Raw genomic sequence first — 15,231 nt, forward strand, 5'->3', positions numbered from 1 at the left:
GAGCTGCTTTGGATGCAGATGCTGGCTGGGCATGGCAGATTCACTTGCTTCTGTCTCCTGAGAGAGAGCCTCGAGTGTCTGTTTGTTCCTCTCTGTCTTTCATGGCTCCTTGTTTACTGGCTTTCATGAGTTCTTTAAAGAGGCATGCCGCGAGACAGAGATAGTCTGCAGGTGCTTGCTCAGCCAAGGCCTAGCATACAAAGAATCAAGATGGCGGGTTGGGGACTTCAAATCTAGTAAACAATCTGAGGTTCATAACTTATTCGTTATGGTTCACAAGTGTACAAAAATAGGTATAAAAAGGGGGAAAAAAATGTCCCCTTTTCCCTAGGCTCATAAGCAAAGTACAAAAATTCACAGTCATCGGTAGTAAGCAACATCAGGTTGAAAATTGTCATAATCCTCCATTTGTCTGTTGGGTCATAAGGAATAAGCGGTGTCTGCTCTGAGGTTGAGAAGGTAAAGAGGCCTGCTTGTGTACCACAATACCATCCAAACGGATGGGTCTTTGAAACCGACATGGTCTGTCTGAGAGCATTGGAGTCCCATTCCATACGTCGGCTCAAGCAATTTGTTGGGGCCTACACAGTAGGCCTCCAATCATCTCAAACCACTCACAATTGCGCTTCTTCTTGTTATGTAAGCTGGGGTCAAGTCGCGGACGACCTTCCTCAATAGTGAGAAACATTTATTTTGCAATGTGCTTTTTAATGATGCATCCAATTTCATGCAGAGAAGTGTGTGAATTGTAGTGCAGAGCTTAATCTGGTGGCACAGTCTGTTATACAAGATGGAAATCAAGAGGAATCAGAAAAGCAAGCACATCAAGTTCCAGCGTTAACCACGTGCCTTACCTTGCCTTAACACATCTGCATTATAATGAAAGCTCAAAAAGAAGCTACAGAAAGGCCAAGGCTAGCAACTTACCAAATGATAATATCAAAATGGTAATAACTTGACGAACATCATTTGCATGTAAAAACACAGAGACAGGATGTTTTGTCTCCATTGCTTTTCAAGAGAGCTGGTCATCTTGTTTATTACTTTGAGTCTTTTTAATTAACAGGTTATTTTTCAAGCACTACAATGTTGCAAACAGAGTTAGAAATCATTTAAATGTTTTTTTGTGTGAAAGCAGGGACTTAACGGGCTAAACAGCATGCGGTACTCAGGAACATGCATGCATTGACTCTGAGCTCTACCTATTCTAACAGTGCTACAACCTCAAACAGCACAGCATATGCAGCTGTGCATCACAATCACAAGTGGATATCTATTTATTCTGCATGTATGTATTCTATCTATATCTATGTACTCTGACCAAGGACACCATATTTTGTCAAGCAAACAAAATAAGACCTGAAAGCCTATAGTACTCTACAAGTTAAAAATCCTTAATATAGAGGCTTTGATGTGCCCTTTTCAACATGTTCACATAGTCAACCTACAGCTGGGTTGTAATCCTGTATTACAAAGGTAGCAATAAGTTACAAATAAATACAAGGGTTATTAAAGGCACCTGCATAATTGCTCTATTAAACCTGCCCAAATTAAAACATGTTTCTATGGCAACATAATATTAATCCAATTTCACCAAAGCGTTGTTCATTTCCTTTTAACACAGACAGCTTCTGGTTATGCAAATTGGTGTTGAAGGGGGCAGGAAGCCAAATGAGCTCTGGTGTTAATATGTGGGTATCAACTGTCTTAACCCTGGCAAGGGGTGAAATTTGCTCTGAAACTGTGTATGCCTGAGAGTGTGTCACATTGACTATAGTCTCACTTGGACAGATTTACAGCACTGTAAGTAGTAGAAGGCAGACAATGTGAGACTATGGACTCTGGCTTGCGCAACATGCCAAAATATTCTTGCAATATATCAATCATCCAAGAAAAAAAGGTACTGTTAGTTAGGAGTACTTTACACTCTTGGGGGAAAAAAGGTAGTAGAATGATAGAACCCATTGGTTTCAGATATAACCCTTTGGGTTCCACGTAGAACCCTTTGTGGAAAGGATTTCACCCGGAACCAAAACTAGTTGTTCACAGGGCTCTCCTATGAGGACAGCCGAATAACACTTTCCTGTTCTAGACAGCACCTCTTTTTAAGAGCGTAGGAAGATGCCTCTGGAATGCCCTCCCGGACAACCTGAAGTCACCACGGACTCTGGGCTCCTTTAAAACGAGCCTAAATATCTTTCTCTTTGTGTAGGCTTTCTGTTGATAGCTGTGCTCCTTGGTGTCCTTGTCCCTTGAAGCGTTTCTTTTGTGGACTTAGAAATTATTCTGTATAATGAGAAGCACTTTACAAATGCAATAAATTATTACGGGACATTACAATTAAAAAACAAAGCTTGTCAGCTCTTTTCAGACCTCAAAAGGTCTGGTGCGATTTGTCCACATCCCAGGCAAACTATTGTGTAGATCCAGTTGTATGCCACATACAGTGGGGCAAAAAAATATTTAGTCAGCCACCAATTGTGCAAGTTCTCCCACTTAAAAAGATGAGAGAGGCCTGTAATTTACATCATAGGTACACTTCAACTATGACAGACGAAATGAGAAAAAAAAATCCAGAAAATCACATGAGGATTTTTTATTAATTTATTTGCAAATTATGGTGGAAAATAAGTATTTGGTCAATAACAAAAGTTTCTCAATACTTTGTTATATACCCTTTGTTGGCAATGACAGAGGTCAAACGTTTTCTTTAAGTCTTCACAAGTTTTTCACACACCGTTGCTGGTATTTTGGCCCATTCCTCCATGCAGATCTCCTCTGGAGCAGTGATGTTTTGGGGCTGTTGCTGGGCAACACGGACTTTCAACTCCCTCCAAAGATTTTCTATGGGGTTGAGATCTGGAGACTGGCTAGGCCACTCCAGGACCTTGAAATGCTTCTTACAAAGCCACATCTTCAATGTCCTTGCTGATGGAAGGAGGGTTTTCACTCAAAATCTCACGATACATGGCCCCATTCATTCTTTCTTTACACGGATCAGTCGTCCTGGTCCCTTTGCAGAAAAACAGCCCCAAAGCATGATGTTTCTACCCCCATGCTTCACAGTAGGTATGGTGTTCTTTGGATGCAACTTAGCATTCTTTGTCCTCCAAACACAACGAGTTGAGTTTTTACCAAAAAGTTATTTTTTGGTTTCATCTGACCATATGACATTCTCCCAATCTTCTTCTGGATCATGCAAATGCTCTCTAGCAAACTTCAGACGGGCCTGGACATGTACTGGCTTAAGCAAGGGGACACGTCTGGCACTGCAGGATTTGAGTCCCTGGCGGCATAGTGTCTTACTGATGGTAGGCTTTGTTACTTTGGTCCCAGCTCTCTGCAGGTCATTCACTAGGTCCCCCCGTGTGATTCTGGGATTTTTGCTCACCGTTCTTGTGATCATTTTGACCCCACGGGGTGAGATCTTGCGTGGAGCCCCCAGATCGAGGGAGATTATCAGTGGTCTTGTATGTCTTCCATTTGCTAATAATTGCTCCCACAGTTGATTTCTTCAAACCAAGCTGCTTACCTATTGCAGATTCAGTCTTCCCAGCCTGGTGCAGGTCTACAATTTTGTTTCTGGTGTCCTTTGACAGCTCTTTGGTCTTGGCCATAGTGGAGTTTGGAGTGTGACTGTTTGAGGTTGTGGACAGGTGTCTTTTATACTGATAACAAGTTCAAACAGGTGCCATTAATACAGGTAACGTGTGGAGGACAGAGGAGCCTCTTAAAGAAGAAGTTACAGGTCTGTGAGAGCCAGAAATCTTGCTTGTTTGTAGGTGACCAAATACTTATTTTCCACCATAATTTGCAAATAAATTCATTAAAAATCCTACAATGTTATTTTCTGGATTTTTTCTGTCATTTTGTCTGTCATAGTTGAGGTGTACCTATGATGAAAATTACAGGCCTCTCTCATCTTTTTAAGTGACTGACTAAATACTTTTTTGCCTCACTGTACAAAAATTAATGAAAACGGTAAGCACCATATAATTTCCAGATCTTAGACCATCTTATCTTTTCAATTTGTGGTTGAGGCATACAGCTGGATCTGCACAATAGATGCAACCTTTCCAGTCCCATTGAGATACTTAACTGTAAAAACTTGGAGAAAGTTCTGGCTCAGAGAGAACAAACAGCTCATCATGCACATACTCACATCTACCTGAGAATAACGAAGGCATCCGTTGTTTAGCAGTATATGTCAGCCCCTGAAGGGGATGCTGTGTTTTTACCTCCTAAAAGCATGGCTGCCTCTTCAACAAGCTCCCTGGCTTCGTTATAGATGAGAACTGCTCCTAGCTGCTCCCCATGATGCCTCTTGAGGTTGATAGCCTGCCATTCAAGAATGAGAAATGTTACACGTGAAAAACAATTGAACTTGGCCTAAACATCATCCCACAGACAAAAAAATATGATTCAGATGTTGAAAACAAGTGTGCCTCACAATTTCCAAGCTGCCTCGGCTGACGAATAGCTTCACTCTGAGATTCTTGAGCGGCCAAAGCCTGCCATTTAATTTGAAAAACAACAGATTTATGGGATGTTACTTGGGTGACACCCCCAAAAACTAGACGGCAATATTCTGGCAGCAGAATATTGATGACGAATTAATGATGACGAATTAACCAAACAGGTTCCATGTTGGCTTTAAAGGGGCAGTGCAGTTGAAAACTGGATTTTTCTGTTTTTTTAAATGATAATTCCACACCATGAGGTCAAGATCTTTACATTTTTTGTGTAAGTGCTGTTTGAAACAATTGCTGGAACTTTAGCCTGTTCAGGTGGGATGGAACTTTTGGCCCACATCATGACATCACAATGTGATCTGTTTATAATAGACCAATGACTATTCATTTGGGTCAGGGGGTGGGCTCTAAGACCATTCTATCAGTCAATCAGGACTGTGTATCCAAATATCTTCACATTTGTTTCCGAATCCCCACACAATCAGACTGAGCATTTCAATGGCCAAATGAATGGCATATCAAATGAATGCAGATTGTATTTTCATTAAATAAACACACACAGTGATGTATTAGACATACCGTGATGATTTAAAAAAATACATTTGCAAAGACTGCATGGCTTTTAAGGTCAAAATTTCACCCTAAAGTCAATGAAAAAGAAAAAGAAAGTGAATGAATGATAGCATTGTCAGCGAACATGTAACTGACCTCAGACATAGAATCAGTAGTATCAGTGTGTGAATCAGTAGTATGTTACAAAGCTGATAGTTAGCAAGAGGTGGAAGCAAGGTTGTTAGTGAGAGTGTATTGACTGTAATGAAACAAAGAGAACCGCAAGAGCCAGGAAACAATATGTGTGCAAGTATATTCTATTGGAGTGGTGACCTGTATTAGGAACGCATAATATTAAGTGGCCACAAGGTGGGCCCTTCAGGCCATTCTATAGTTGAAAGAGAATCCTACATAGTAAAGACACAGTACATGATTGAACCCTTCAGCCCACTTTTCCTCTGACTTTCCTTTACTGACAGTGAAGGAACGTGTCATGTTATCTTCCACAATGATACAAAGTGTCGGATTGTAGAGGTTATTTCAAGGCTCTTCCAGATTTCTATTAAAACAGCTGGCTCATGATTTGTAGTCAGAATAACCTGCAGGCCTGCTCTGTTCTATTTTCCTGATCAAAAAGCCATGCAGCAAATGAGATTCAATACAGAGCAGCCCTCAACCCAGACTGTGCCTCAGTGGCCTGGCCGTGTCTAATCGATTCTTCCCCGGTCGCCCTAGCTCCGTCGTCTCACAGTGCACCATTCACGCACGCCCCTGTAATAAAGTTAAACTGAGCTGGCCTCGTGGACAAAATGAGGGAGGGAGAGATGGAAAGAAGGAAGAGAGGCGAGGAAGGTGGAGTTAGGCTGTCCGTCAATGCGGCGAGCTGCTAGGCGATGAATTCACCAGCGACTATGTGGTCTGTGACATGAGAACGCAGTGGCCGAGAGTGATATCTTGATAGCATTCACTCACAGCAGTGCTGCTGTGTCACCTGCTTGTAAAACATGGGAGACAGGATCTATCCAATTCATGATGCAATGACTGTGTCCTTGGTAAGTTCTTCTTCTATTGAAGTCTAAGTGACTGGATTCTGAGCTTTTCTACTTGACTTACTGTGCACTGCTACAGTAGCACAAGCCTAAGGGAATGCCTAGCAGAGCATCAACTAAGCATCATATGATCCTATGGCTATGGGTTGATGTAAGCGAATCCTATCATAGGGTTAGGTCAATGTTACTCATGACATTTGCTTAATGAGGAGGGTATGGAGTCTCACTCAACTGTGATATTCAGTTGTTCTCTGCTATAATTATTTGTGTACGGTGTCCTCCCCACACTCAAGCTTCCCTGCTGTTGTTTGTTACTCTCACCAAAGCATACAGTACATCAGCTTGCTATGACAGATGATGTATGATGAGTTGCCATGGTAACCTCGTGTCTCGTTGAGAGCAGATTTGGCCATAGCTTGTCTCTTGCTGTGCTTGGCATTACATCAGCAGAAGTGAAAGGTGTTTTGGCCGAGCGTTTGTTTCCATGCCCTCTCTTGCCACCCACTCAAAGGGTTAATCGGGTTAGCGAACACTGTGATTGGAGGGCTGGGGGTATGGAGTGATGGGTTTAGTGTTATGCAAAGAGTTATCATGTGTCTGTGTGAAATATTATACTGTGCCCGGTAACAATGTTAAAGGGTAAGTGGAATTGCATGATGTAATACCAGAAAAAACCTGTGTCTGTGTGTGTGTGTGTGTGTTTGTGTGTTCCAATTAGGGCACACCAGGACACAGAATTACTCAAGTGTTTGGTTGGTTGGTTGGACATTGGCTATGAGTAAGACATTTAGAAATGGAAAGTCTTTCATTTCTTTCTACCTCAGCCCCTACGTTAATAGGCATTTTCATTATGCCTATGCCTCATGAAGTCATGAAAATGCACACAATATTGTATACAAACAAGATACTGTTATTTTGCCATTAGCCAGAATTCTCCAATTAATGAGGCATGTACTACTATGTTTAAACAGCAGCTCTGACATCATGTGCGGATACTTTAGATATGTGTGAATGTCTTATAGGACAACTCTGCCCTCTACTGGGGAAAATGCACATTACAAGAAGACCAAATATCCTCAGTCAAATTTCAACTAATTAAATTATTTAATTAAATAATTATATTTGCGATGAATATTGCCTTGATTAATATCCTGCTTCGATTATTGGATACTTTTTATTTTTCATATTCTCACTGTGAGATTCCTTCAAAAAAGTCTTAGAGCTACTTCAACATGCAAATTATATTGATTGATGTAACACATGAAGTAATGTTCATATGATGAAGCATAGGCTGCAAAAAGTTTTACAAAACCTTGCTGGATCATCGCATCAACATTTTTTCGTTGATCGTTAGGTTGCAATTTTGTTACATTGATTAGGCGTGTTGCAGACACTGGCGCACATAACTATTTGTGCGTTCCCGTTGAATCTATTTCATCATCCCAACCCACACATTACCCTCAATGATCCAGATGAACCCCGAAACGATGAAATATGACCATGAAGTGTTTAATATATATATATATATATATATATATTACACACACACACATTAGACTAGCTGTATTTTGCTTAAAATGACCATAATTTATTTTACACAGCTCTTAAAACAATAACATCCGTTGAGTTAAATAAAGTTGTTCAAAGTGTGTTAAACAAAATTCCCTTTGCATGTAACAACAGTTTCTCCCGTATTTTTTCGGCATTCCGGTAGGCTACATGTGTCGCTTAAAAAAGACTATGCAAGTTCGGTTAGTCACTCATTTTGGCATTTGACGTCACGCTATTGAAAAGAAATGTTCTGTCCATAGATTTAGAATAGTTTAATAGGATCTCTATGGTTTTGTTACACATGCATTATGTCATTAATTTTGCCCTATGACGTTACGCAATTTAAATAGGGCCTGAAACTGGGTTAAGGTCATTCAACTTCAGTTGCAACTTCTACAGTTATTAGTAGCACCTTGATAGTTATTATAAATCTAATAATTATGTGTGTCAGTTCACTAGACCCTCAGCTTGCAGCCAACATATGGTCACTAGTAAAATGCCTCAGAGGAAAGTGATGCCCTTTCCTAAATTATCCATGGATTGAGATAGGGATTTGGATTTGTGACTACTTAATTCTCCACACTGGCCAATGATTATAACGGAGATTCTGATCCAACAATAAATTCACACAATGTGCCCCTTACCTGAGAGGATAGAAGTTCAATATGTAGCTATATATAGTAGGCTAATGTCAACTCGCTGGCTCATCGTTGCCAATGAAAGGAAGTTAGGCTACTGAGCAAGCGTTTTAACCAGGTAGCGGAGGGCAGTGAAACACCGCTTCTCATTCATTTCAATGGAAGGGAAGCGGTGAGAAGCAGAGAGGGCGGGGACCTTTGGGCGGTGCGAAGGTGACGTAGGAGGCGGTGAAAAATCTAAAATGTTCCCAACTTTATACAAATTACCACGACGACCGCTGGGCGAAGACCAATCATATCGAGTAGTTCCCATGAGGAATTGGCTGGAGACTTTCTTCAGCAAAGATGGCTGACAAAAATACTAGGATGGAAGCAAATGTGATTATAACGTTATAACGAATCATGCAAAACATGTACTGTTGACATGAATATGTTAGTTCATGTAGAGACAAACGATTATGTGTAACCGATGTGAGTTAGCGGTGGTGCGCGCTAATAGCGTTTCAATCGGTGACATCACTTGCTCTGAGACCTTGAAGTAGTGGTTCTCCTTGCTCTGCAAGAGCCGCGGCTTTTGTGGAGCGATGGGTAACGATGCTTCGTGAGGGGGTCCCTGGTTCGAGCCCAGGTTGGGGTGAGGAGAGGGACGGAAGCTATACTGTTACATATGCATATATTTTTATGATAAAGTTAATTTACGAAAATTGCGATTTAGCAAGCTAGCGGACTAGCTAACATTAGCTTTATGGGTGTTGTGACATGAGTATGAAATTGTAATTCTGGTTGTTTTAGGGACTCCTGAAACAACCAGCAAACCAGGCTGTCGTCTTGTGAAACAGTGGATATAAAGAATCTAGCTAGCTAAAGCATTTACTGCAAATTCAATGTGCAATTTTGTAAGCTTTCTTTGCTGATATTTGCCATGCAATGCAGATTAAATAACGTAGCTAGCTATGCTATTGCTTATTGTGCAGTGGAGGATTTAAAAAAAAACTGTATGCCTATGGATGTGTAACTAGCTATCTAGCCAATCTGTGTATGGAACCAAACGTTCGGTATACTGTACATATTTGTTCAGAACCTAGCTATGAACCTCAGCTATCCTAGCCAGTTATATCAAATTCAAAACAGTCTGAATGATATTAATGAAGCCTATGGATTGAGTAGAATGTAATATAACTTTGTGCCAAGTATGCAAGTCCTATATAATGTAGTTATTTATTTTTATTTTTTTAAGGAGTGGATCAGCTTAATATTGCGGAAAGAATATTGGTTCCATCAATGCAATTGTCTGCATCATTTCCAATCCCCCATATATTTTTTGGGTAAATATATCCATACACGCATGCATACATATACATATATACATACACATACCTATATAGACATACATTTAAGAATATACCTTTATTATTATTCCCGCAAACCCTACCGCCGATCCCCCAATTGGAGTAAACTAATAAACACGTCAGCTTTTACCTTCAATTTATACATCTTATACATACACAGTCTATTTTACAATAGTTATTTTTTTGTTTGTTTTTAGTCCTTCCTCTATTTCTGATGTCCATCCAGTTTGATTTCTATTTGTAACTGTGCTATTTCACAAAAGTTCTGAACATAAATACATTTTACAGATCCCGTAAGTTTTACATGGTTTATCTTGCTATTAGTCCCACCCTTCAGCTCCATTCAACCTCTCCCATCTATCTCTCTACATCATCCATTTTGGATTTCTATTTGCCATATATTTCTCAACTGTGCTGTGATGCTTCACAAACTAATTGAACCTTTCTATTCTCATAGCTTCTACAGATTGTAAATGAAAAATAAACATTTTTGCTAAAATAATTATTGTATTATTGATTGATTGACTATGGCTTATCAAATCACCCAGTATGGCTGTCTGCAGCGTTAGTTCTAGGCAAATGTTGCAATTCTTCAGCCATTCCTGGACCTGTGACCAAAAACGAGCTACAATGGACAATCCCAAAATAAATGATCTAATGACTCTGCCTCCTCACAGCAGAATCTGCAGACCTGGGAAGATTGTATCCCCCATATATATAACATTCTATTAGTTGCAAGAATTTTGTATAGTTTTTCACCCGGCGTTGTTTTGCTTATCAATTCATAAACCATGTGCCATGGAATGGGTACATCGAAAATCTCTTCCCAACTATTTTGCAATTTATATGGCACAGCTGTCAGTTTTTTAAAATTGGTACATGTTTTTATTTATCACACCTTTCTTTAACCATTTATGTTCTTTAATACATGGCCGACATACTTTTTTCCCCTTCTACTTGCCTCTTCCATTTTTGTGGTAATGCTGCAATTAATTGGTTGTAATTTGGGGTAGAGCAGACATTTCCATATGTCTGTGTTAGCTGCATGTGTGACATAACTCCACCAGTCCTATTTATGATACCATTCACAAAAATTGTACCTTTTTTTAAAATGTCTTCAAAAAATACAGTTTTTTTTAATCAATTAGTATATTTGAATTTAACCACAATATTTGTTGTATTATTTGTTCTGTCTTTTCAGGTGGATTAAACTGAAATTGCAACCAACTTTATAAGGCTTGTTTAAAAAAATAAAGATATTTTGGAGATGATTTCCTTTTCAAACAATCAAAAGTGGGCCGGTGTAATCTGAATAAAGGGAAAAAGGCCCTTCTTGAGAACATAGAATGAGACATTCGTACCAATTTACTAGAGAACCAGTTTGGATTTACTGACTGATGCTTTTAATGAGAGGTCTAATGCTTTAATATTTAATCATTTCTGCCCTCCGGGCGGCAGGATAGCCTAGTGGTTAGAGCGTTGGACTAGCAACCAGAAGGTTGCAAGTTCAAACCCCCGAGCTGACAAGGTACAAATCTGTCGTTCTGCCCCTGAACAGACAGTTAACCCACTGTTCCTAGGCCGTCATTGAAAATAAGAATTTGTTCTTAACTGACTTGCCTGGTTAAATAAAAGGTAAAATAAAAATTAATTTTTATCTGGCTTGCCGTTCCAAATGAAATTGAATATTTTATGTTCATATTATTTAAAAAGCAGGTCACTAGGTGAAGGCAAAACCAAAAACCATAAGCAAATAGGTCAACTGTGATATGACTAAAGAGTTAATCAGGGTGATTTTTTCCACAAATAGACAGGTATTTTCCTTTCCATGGTAGCAAGGTCTTATCTATTTTTGCTAACTTTCTATAAACATTTATTTGAGTGAGATCATTTCTTTCTTTTGGGATGTGTATACAGAGTATGTCCACATCTCCGTCAGACCATTTTATTGGTAAACTACATGGTAATGTAAAATTAGCATTTTTTTGTGATCCAATACGTAAAATAGTACACATAATTTGGTTTTAATCCAGAGAGAATAGCAAAAGTATCGAGATCCTCTATGAGGCCGCGGAGAGACTAATTATGGTTTTAAAAGAAAACATGAATCAGCGCACAATGACACCTTATTATTTAAGCCACAGATTTCTAATCCCTTAATATTATTGTTTGATCTAATCTCAACAGCTAACATTTCGATGGCAATAATAAATAGATATGACGACAGTGGACAACCTTGTTTTACTCCTCTAGAGAGTTTTAAACTTTCTGAGATTGTAATGACTGTCATGGGAAGAAGGTGAGGACCAAAGCTCAGCGTGGTAAGTGTTCATTTTATTTAATGAAAACTGAACACTGAATAACAAAACAACAAAGAAACAACCGGAACAGTTCTGTCTGGTGTAGACACACAAAGACTGAAAACAACCACCCACAAAACACAATGGAAAACAGGCTACCTAAATATGGTTCTCAATCAGGGACAACGATTGACAGCTGCCTCTGATTGAGAACCATACCAGGCCAAACTCAGAAATAGAAAATCATAGACAAAGTAGCATAGACAACCCACCCAACTCACGCCCTGACCATACTAAAACAAAAGACAAAACAAAGAAACTAAAGGTCAGAACGTGACAGAGATGTAGCCATTATTTACTATTTTACACCGAGGGTTACTATACATAACTTTAACCCATTTTATAAGAGATTCCCCAAAATTGAAATATTCTAGGCATTTATATATGAACTCCAGTCGTACTTTATCAAAAGCCTTTTCAAAATCAGCTATGAAAACCAGGCCTGGTGTCCCCAATATTTCATAGTATTCTATTGTTTCCAGTACTTGTCTTATATTATCTCCAATGTATCGTCCATGTAAAAAACCTGTCTGATTAGGATGAATAATGTCTGACAATAGTTTTTAAATTCTATGTGCCAAGCATTTTGCTAGGATCTTTGCATCACAACACTGAAGTGTAAGAGGTCTCCCAATTTTTTTAATGGACTGGATCTTTATATATACCACTTGGGTCCTGTTTCAGTTATAATGATATCAGACCTTCTTGTTGCGTGTCTGATAATCTACCATTTATATAGGAGTGGTTAAAACATGCTAATAATGGTCCTTTGAGTATATCAAAAAAGGGTTTGGATACTTCCACTGGTATGCCATCCAGCCCCGGTGTTTTCCATCCTCAAAGCCCCCAATTGCATCAAGCAGTTCCTCCTCTGTAAGTTGGACTTCACATGAGTCTTTCTGTACAGATGTTCATTTTACATTATTATTAGGAAGAAAATCCATACAATTAGTTTCAGTTAGTGGAGATGGAGGAGCCTGAAATGAAAACATATTCTTAAAGTACTTTACTTCCTCTTTCAAAATATCATTTGGTGAATCATATGTGACTCCATCATTTGTAACAAGTTTCAATACATTTTTTTGGTAGCATTTCTATGTTGAAGATTGAAAATAATTTGGTGCATTTTTCCCCATATTCCATCCAGTTCACTTTATTTTTTATAATCTACTACACTGGATCTTTCTTGAATAAGTTCCTCCATTTCTTTTTGTTTTTCCTCTAACGTATTCAGTGCTTCTATGATACCGTTTTTAAGGCTATCTAACTGTACTGGTAGTCCTTCAATTTCCTTTGTTAATATGGACTCTTTTGATCTAAATTGCTTTTGTTTTATTGATGAGTACTGAATTGCATGGCCTCTAAAGGCACACTTAAAAGTGTCCCATACAATAAGGGGATCTGCTGCACCTATGTTATGTCTGAAAAAGTCTGTTATAAATTCTTGTGTCCTAGATCTAAACAATTTATCATCTAGTAGGCTTTGATTAAATTTCCAATATCCTCGCCCACGTGGAAATTCCGTAAGAGTAATATATATGCCAATTATATGATGATCCGACCGCATTCTGTCCCCTATCAACACTTTTTAAACTTTTGGTGTCAGAGAGAATTGTATAAGAAAGTAGTCAAGGCGACTAGCTTGATTAAGCCTCCTCCATGCATATCTCACTAGGTCAGGGTATTTAAGTCTCCATATATCCACTAATTCCAATATATCCATGACATTCATGATTTCCTTAAGTTCCTGTGGGTGATAGTTTGTAGTGTGATTTCCTTTCCGGTCCATAGAGGTATTTAAGACCGTATTAAAATCTCCCACCATAATAATAGAGTCTAGCGTTGCTTGTAGAGTTGATCAATTCTTATATATATTTTAGCCAGGTAAATACTGATCGTCTTTTCTTATTATCTGCTAAGCCATTACAATTATAGCTGGCTATACTTATTTCACCACTTACCATAATGAGACACAACTTTCAATTCTATTTATCAAAATATATGTTTGTAAACGTACCATTAAAAATTAACATGATGATTGAGTGTCTATATACTGTAGCTGTACCATGATATTTGCATTGCTACTAAGTAAACCTCCAATTGGTCCCCACCATTCCACCCGCTAAAAGCCCTCCTCATCCCGAGCTGGGCCATCATCCCAATGCCCGGCAGACCACCTCCGACCCCCCGCCTCCCATTGCCCTGAACAGACTGGGATCCATCCTTCGAAAAGAGCACACCGTGCCATTTACCGAATTTAAGTAGATCAACTGCCAAATGCATTTCCATCGCCCTCACCTCGATTTGTATTTTATACATATATGTTGTCCCTAACATCTTTTACTCCTTCGCAACAGTTGTGGGATACACACACACACACACACACACACACACACTCAACCCTTTCCCCCCACACAACCAGAAACTCCCATTCTCAACAGTTGCACCATCTGTCACGCCCTGGCAATAGAGAGGCTTTTATTCTCTATTTTGGTTAGGCCAGGGTGTGACTAGGGTGGGCATTCTATGTTCATTTTCTATGTTTTGGATTTCTGTGTTTGGCCGGGTGTGGTTCTCAATCAGAGGCAGCTGTCTATCGTTGTCTCTGATTGAGAACCATACTTAGGTAGCCTGTTTTCCAACTGTTAGTTGTGGGTGGTTATTTTCTGTTTAGTGTTGGTTGCACCTTGCAGAACTGTTTCAGCTATTCTTTTGTTAGTTTGTATTCAGTCAGTTGAGCTAATAAAGATGAACACGTACCCCACTGCATTTTGGTCCAATGACTCCTCTTCTTCTTCCGACGAAAGCCGTGACGCCATCCCAAAGCCCAACTCAAGATAGGTCCTGATTTACAAATGCACTTAAATGGGCAGAAATTGAGAGATTTTAACCATCGTCACATCCTAGATGATATACATGTAGTTATTACCATGCATGAGATCCCCACATTGTGGCCTGTACATTTAATATATTCATTGATCATGTACTCTACCTTGGTAAATAAAGGTGCAGTTCAGGTATGAATGTCTGAGATAATTTTTCAGTCATATCCATTACTAAAAGTATCAAATTCCAGTCTTTGAATGATGCTGTGTCTGCATGTATGTATTACAATTATACACTTCCAACAGTGTTTACCAATCTTGGTCCTGGTACATCAATGGTTACACAATTTAACTAATAGACTAGAAACAGGATTTAACTAGTTAAAGGCTGATTTGTAATTCATATATACAGAAATAGAATTTTAAAAATGATAC

At 39.0% G+C, this 15,231-nt stretch overlaps 1 long non-coding RNA gene across 1 annotated transcript; it reads right to left on the reverse strand.

Moving 5' to 3' along the window:
• Positions 1 to 1,017: 1,017 nt before the first annotated feature.
• Positions 1,018 to 15,219, reverse strand: LOC116354490 (uncharacterized). Its single transcript, XR_004203798.1, has 3 exons — positions 14,732 to 15,219; positions 4,239 to 4,338; positions 1,018 to 2,286 (listed from the first exon to the last, which is right to left on the reverse strand). It is a non-coding gene; the product is annotated as an uncharacterized LOC116354490 (long non-coding RNA).
• Between the last annotated feature and the right edge of the window lie 12 nt (positions 15,220 to 15,231).

Source organism: Oncorhynchus kisutch, linkage group LG17 (genome assembly GCF_002021735.2).
Source record: "Oncorhynchus kisutch isolate 150728-3 linkage group LG17, Okis_V2, whole genome shotgun sequence".
NCBI classification, from domain to species: Eukaryota; Metazoa; Chordata; class Actinopteri; order Salmoniformes; family Salmonidae; genus Oncorhynchus; species Oncorhynchus kisutch.